Source organism: Cibotium barometz, chromosome 1, assembly GCF_041138505.1.
Source record: "Cibotium barometz isolate CiBa-2024 chromosome 1, ASM4113850v1, whole genome shotgun sequence".
Taxonomy (NCBI): Eukaryota; Viridiplantae; Streptophyta; class Polypodiopsida; order Cyatheales; family Cibotiaceae; genus Cibotium; species Cibotium barometz.
Genome location: NC_141046.1, coordinates 45,212,595 through 45,219,501, shown reverse-complemented (window position 1 = coordinate 45,219,501; position 6,907 = coordinate 45,212,595).

The following is a 6,907-nucleotide window of genomic DNA, read 5'->3' as shown; positions in this document are numbered from 1 at the left end:
GCCGCCCTCTCTGTTCTCTACTGCCACCCACTTCGCTTCCACCTCGCTACCATGCTAGCGCTATGCTAGCCTGTCCGGTAGGCCATCGGCTGTGTGCGCCCTTTTCCCACCCACCCTTGCTCACGCCCCCAAGGCAGCAACATAACTCTCTCTCTCTCTCTCTCTCTCTCTCTCTCTCTCTCCTCCCTGCCTGTGGGAAGGGCTACAGAGTAATTTCAAGGAATGGCCCCGAGTCTCCAAGAGAAACTCGAGGCCCTCGAGACAGCAATGAAGGCACTAATCAAGGAGAACAAGAAGACATCCAATTCCAACCTCAATGAGGTGGAGAACAAACTACACCGGCACATCATGACCCTCGAAGCACGGGTCACGGACCTTGAACAAGAGAACACAACACTCAAGGAGGAGGTGAGAGAATTGAAAGTGGAGCTGGTAGCCGTCAAGAACACCGAGAAGGAAGAAGGGGAGATCAATGACAACACTCTCACGGCCATCAAAGAAGAGATCTCCAAGGAGATCACAAAGGACATGGAGGGAAAACTCGAAGCCAAGCAGTTAGGATGGGTTGAGGTGGTGAAGAAGAACATCTGTAAAGAAGTGAGGGAGGAGACTCAAAGGGAAGAACATCAACATTAGGAATTTTTTGGACCCAAAGAGGGCCTCTTGGATTAACTTTTGATTAGGAATGGACCAATAGGAAGAGGGCTGGGTGCACATTTTTTACTTCTTTAACCCTAGGGGGCCTAGGCTTTGGTTTGCTAATGGGGCCTAATTACTACTCTTGTCCCCCTACCTCTTGGGCCCAAACTTAGAGGTTCCCCCACCTAGAATCGCGTAAATGAAAAACCCTAAAATTTAAAAATTTTCAAATTTTTTTCCTAAAAGTGTGTTTTCCCTCTCAAACTTCCCCCCAACATACTCTAGGTTTGGAAAGCTCATTTTGAACCTCTTTCTTCCTCTTCTAAGCTCTCCAATGCTGCAGAAACTCCATACCTCTCAAGCTCTCCCTCCTTGTCAAGCTCCCTTAGTCTCAAGCTCCCTCTATTTCTTCCTTTTCTAAGCTCTCCATTGCTGCAGAAACTCCATCCCTCTCAAGCTCTCCCTCCTTCTCAAACTCCCTCCCTCTCCATCTCCCTCTCTCTCTCTCTCTCTCAATCTCCCTCTCTCTCTCTCTTAAGCTCCCTCCCTCTCCATTGCTGCAGAAACTCTATCCCTCTTTAGTCTACTCTAGGTTCAAGAAGCCTATTCTCAAACTCTAACCCTCTTTTAAGCTTTCCATTGCTGCACTGAAAACCCTGAACTTTCTCTCCTCTCCACTCTTTTGTTGTAAAACAAGCTTTTCTTTTCCCTTCTTCTCTTTTCTTACCACCATGGACTCTTCCAGTAATGTGAGAAGACCTAGGGAGAAGGTGGAAGAGCTTGTGCTGCATAACACAAGAGATTAGAATGGAGTTTGGGCTCCAACAAGATTTAGGGTTGGGGCTTGGGTCTACATGCAGCCAAGCTCTAAGGGACCACATCGAGTGCGTCAACTAGGGAATATGCTACATCATTGGAAGGGGCGGCTACAAGGCTTCAAGCATACTAAGAAGGAAGGACTGGTTGCCATAGTGCAACATATGTATACCCTTGGAGACCTGTACATTCAAGGCCAACAACCAAGGTTTCCTTCAAATTGTCAGTGTAACATAAACACAGCTTTAATAACATGTTAATATTGGATTTTTTGTTTCAAATTTTCTTATGATTCTCCATTTTCTTATGTCTCTCTGCTGCTGCAGATATTTTCCCCTCTAATTATGTTGAGGAACAACCACTCCAAAGCCTCACTGGAGTTTTCTATGCTATGCATGCATCCATTGGAGAGGCAATGTTTGTATCTCAAAGCCCAAGTAATCTTGTACAGAACAATATCTTTTTCTTTTCTCACTCATATTTTGTAGATAAAAAACCGGGTTTATTTGGCAAGCTAGAAGAGATCCCCAACCCCCCTCTTAACAATCCCGAATGGCCCAAACCTGATGCTTGGACCATCTTATGCTTAAAGTTTAAGATGGTAAGTGATATCAAGACATCACTCAAGTTTTCAAAGGCATCTAGGTCAGTAGGGCTAAATTGGTTTTGTCCTTTACATGTTTTTGTGCACATGTTCAATTCCATGCCAATTCCATGAGCGAGTGGCAGCAAGCATTGGAGCCTAGCAGACCTGCGTCAACACTTTAGCATCATGGGCTTTGACAATGTGGAAGAGTCAAGTTTCAAGTTGATGAGAAGAAAGGTATATCGAATTCCACTACATTGTTGAAATATACAAGTGAATAGGGTGTGTGCGGGAACAAGCCCTTGGTTAGAGGCTGTAAAAGAGAATGTGTAAATGTGAAAGAACCTGTGAAAAGGTGAGAAGAATCTACTGGGAGAGAATAAATGGTAGCATGAGAAGATTTAGGAAGTGTGGAGATATTCTGGGAAAAGTGAAGAGGTGGAGAGAATCAAGCAAAAGAGGTGAAGTGAATCAAGGAGAAATCAGTGGGATTTGATGCTTGGATGTAAACACTATAAATTGAGGCATTGCCCTAATGAGAATTTACTGGTTTTTGATTATCCATGCCTACATTAAGCTATTTGCTAATTACGTCTTAATTATTTACTAATCACTTTGTTAATAATGTTGATTCTAGTATTTGATCCACCATAGCTCATCACATTGCTCTAATTTCAACATGGTATCAGAGCCATGCCTAGAATCCATCAGGTTTATGAGCCCATTATCTAATTAATTAAGATTAGTAGATAATTAAAAATTAATCAAATTTTTAGTTATTTTTCAACTCACCTCTGTACCCCCAGCTAGTGGAGGAGCTCCCTCTCCTTGCACACTTAACATTAGCCCAAGCCCTTTTAGGCACTCATAGTAGACTCAAGGGGCTACACACAGCTCAAAGGATTTGAGCCAATTCAGCGCTGGCGGCAGCCCGATTTGCAGGCGCATTTTTTTCTGAGAAAATTTGACATTGTAGCTACTCCAAATCAAATTGGTCTAATTCCTCATAGTTCAAGCATGCTCTACAAGCTGGTGAAGTCAGAATTCAATTTCATCAAGTCTACAGTGAGATCCAAGCTCTTCATCAAATCTGCCAGCAGGTGACGGGTAAAACAGAGATTAAGCTTTCAATATTTGGTCAAATCTTGTGTTTCTTCGTTTATTCCTCTACTAGACTCATTGCTAATGATGGCCTTAAAAGCATTTGAGCTCATTTGAAGTCTAAGGCACCAGATCTGAACTCCCCGCATACTCTGTTTTCTGCACACAAAACAATGGATTAACTTACTAATCAATAATTAATCAGTACTAATCACTGTATTTTGGTACAATTGAGGGTCCAAATTAACCATTAGGTATCTGATACAGATCCCTATAACTTCATATTGCAATTCGGAGTTGGTTTGATACTCCAACCATTCCGTACAAAAAATTGGTTACCCTTGATTTAATGTAATTTCTGGTAAAATTGTGCTGATAAAATTGTGATAATCATCATTTTGCATTTAACCCTTAATGCCTGTAAATCTCACTCAAATTCAAGATTATTCACAGCCAGAGTTACATTTGGGAATGTGCATAAGAATGAATGCTATGTGCATTATCTATTGGGCACATTGTATCAGTGTAAAAATGGGATCAGACATTGCTCTTGTCCAGAATAAGGCAAGAGGTAAGACCTCCCGCATAAATTTGGGTTTGCAATGTATAATGATACAAGATAAACATCAAAAACCCAAAGGAACTGTCAGCAAAACATTGAAACATGTTGCTCACATGGAGCAAGAAGACCTCATGGACAAGCTCATGGCCCCAGCCATGAAAGAAGAAGAACATCTCCTTCCAAGAAGAAGATCCACACCAAGAAGATCTAAAGGAAGACATGGACATGAGAAGAGAAGCTGCCCCAAGAAGATTGAAAGAAGAGACGGACGCGTGGAGAGAAGCTGCCACGACAAGAAGACTGAAGAAAAGAGAAGATGTGAGGCTCTAAAGAGTGAGGAGCCATGTGAAAATCTCAGAGAGAGAGAGAGAGAGAGAGAGAGAGAGAGAGAGAGAGAGACCCCACAACCCAATGTAACTCTGCCCCAACAAAGTAAAACCACCTCTGAGCCACCCGATGATGTAGGCCACGTGGTAGATAGATGTATGTGTGAGCAGTTTAGTCAAGGTCGCGGGCAACTATAGTAAGCCTTCGACACATAGAGAGAGAGAGAGTGTCAAGGACTATGAGTTTAGGGATTTGAGGCACTGGTCGTGGGCTATCAAGTAAGAGAGAAACTTGGTATAGGGTCCAGGTGTGCTAAGTTAACTTGAGGGGAGGTGTGCTAGACACTGGTCGTCGCTTGTGGACTATCAACAAGTAAGAGGGAAACTTGGTATAGGGTCCAGGTGTTCTAGGAGTATTCACTTGAGGGGAGGTGTTGAAATATACAAGTGAATAAGATGTGTGCGGGAACAAGCCCTTGGTTAGAGGCTGTAAAAGAGAATGTGTAAATGCGAAAGAACCTGTGAAAAGGTGAGAAGAATCTACTGGGAGAGAATAAATGGTAGCATGAGAAGATTTAGGAAGTGTGGAGATATTCTAGGAAAAGTGAAGAGGTGGAGAGAATTAAGCAAAAGAGGTGGAGTGAATCAAGGAGAAATCAGTGGGATTTGATGCTTAGATGTAAACACTATAAATTGAGGCATTGCCCTAATGAGAATTTGCTGGTTTTTAATTATCCATGCCTACATTAAGCTATTTGCTAATTACTCACTAATTACTTTGTTAATTACTCACTAATTATATCTTAATTATTTACTAATTACTCACTAATTACATCTTAATTATTTGCTGATCACTTTGTTAATGATGTTGATTCTAGTATTTGATCCACCATAGCTCATCACATTGCTCTAATTTCAACATACATGTCTAGAGTTAACCCTTACACTTTCTGGTTATTGTGTCACTTTTTATATTTTTACAGATTGGGAAGCGTAAGGAGGGGACAACCATGGTCTCAGAATCATGGCAAATGGGGGACCTTGAATTTTCAGCAACAACAAGGTGCATAGCCCTACCAACACATAGTAGGCATGTGGAAGAGCTTGAAGATGAACTGAGTATATGGGAAAATAGCCTCTGTTTTGATGCACATGAGGGGCAAGAGTTTCAGGATCGAGGTGAAGACAATGACACGCTTTCAAGTCAACAAAGAGATGGACTCGATCAACATGAAGTAAATGTCACAAGAGGGGCAAAAAATGAAGACATTATAACAATTTTAGATTAGATGACATGCTTGTAATTTTGTAGCAGGCTCTTTTTTAACCAATCTTTATTTAATTGAAATCTTAATATTTTTGCAAACTGTAAATTTTTTGTCTAGCGGTCTAGTGTGAAAAGGCCAAACTTTAAATTTTAACTATAAATAGCCAAAGGTGCCTTCTTTCTCATTTTCACGCGATAGAAACCAAGCACGAGCTCACACTATCTCTTTGCATTCACATGGCTACCCACTTTGACAACTTCTGTGAGTTCCTCTCTACCACCCCGTGGGCGGGCAAGAGCGAGCTCTTTGTCATGTTTTCTCGTGAAGTCGACTTTGAAAAGTCGCTCGCCCTTGCGTCCCAACATTATGAGACGCAAATTGCATACATGATTGCATACATGGAGCAATACTTGGCTCCCCACTCCATCTCCTTTCCCCATTGCCCCAATGATCGATGGGTGCCTGTTGAGCTGCTTAAGTACATTCAACAATATGCTCGCCCTTACATCCAACGCCTTGAACGCTTCATCGACATCTACATCCCTGTAGGAGCTTACTGTACCTTCAATAAGCAAGAGGTGAAGAGGTTAGGGAAGGGCAATTTAGGAACTAGGTTCCTCTCGTGGCTTGCCACTTTTGCGTTCCTCATCAGCCGATGAGGATTCGGATGAGGAGGTAGAGATCCCTGCATTGCAATTGGCAGGGTATTTGAGGGATGACAAGGAAGTGAAGGCAGTAGGAAAACGAGTGCTGGTGTAGAAGAGTAGCTTGCATCAGAGCACTTTCCAGAGGGTGCACAATCTGCAGAGCTGAACAGCCCACTGTAGTAGAACATGCGGGGCCATCTTCCCCACACGTGTTGCCAGAGCTTGAGATCAATCTCTTGAGCACCATTGTGGTGGAAGGTCAAGAATACTTATTTCTTCAATGACCTTGAAAAGACAGCTGGCTTGAGAATGGATGAATGCTTGGGCATTATATGCACGCGATGTGAGGTGGACCTTGATACGTCCAACCTCGATCATCACCTAGATAGTGCTATATTACCCCTTTCGCAGCAGAGACAGTTGCTTTGGTCAAGGAAACTGTGGTTGAGACCGTGGAGCAAGCCTTAGTTCCAAAGGAGGAATTCACAACCTTACAAGACAAGCTAGAGGCTAAAAAGGATACCCTTGCTGTGCTGGAGTAATGGAGGAGACCAAAGAACCCAAAAAGGATGAGGCTAAGTCCTCGATTGACCTCTCCGCCCCCACCAGCACTTTGGCAAAAGAAGACATTGAGCAAGAGGTAATAATCGACCTTTTACAACCTAGAAACATTTGTAATTATGTATAGGAAAATATTTTGATTTTTTCTTTGATTACAGAGGGTGGTTGAAATTGACGCATTTGCTGGGAGAGGCGGTGGCGGCGGCAGAGACTAGGCTAAGGTCCATGGACATAATGTTGCATTGGCACACTATCTTGGTCAACTTCCTGTGGTTGGTGGATGGCATCGCCATTATCCACAAGGACTACACCCCTCAATCTGCCTTCACTCTCTTATTTTTGAAAACCCTCTCTAAGGTGCTCTGTGTAGCCTCTATGGCACAGAGCACCAAATGTATAGT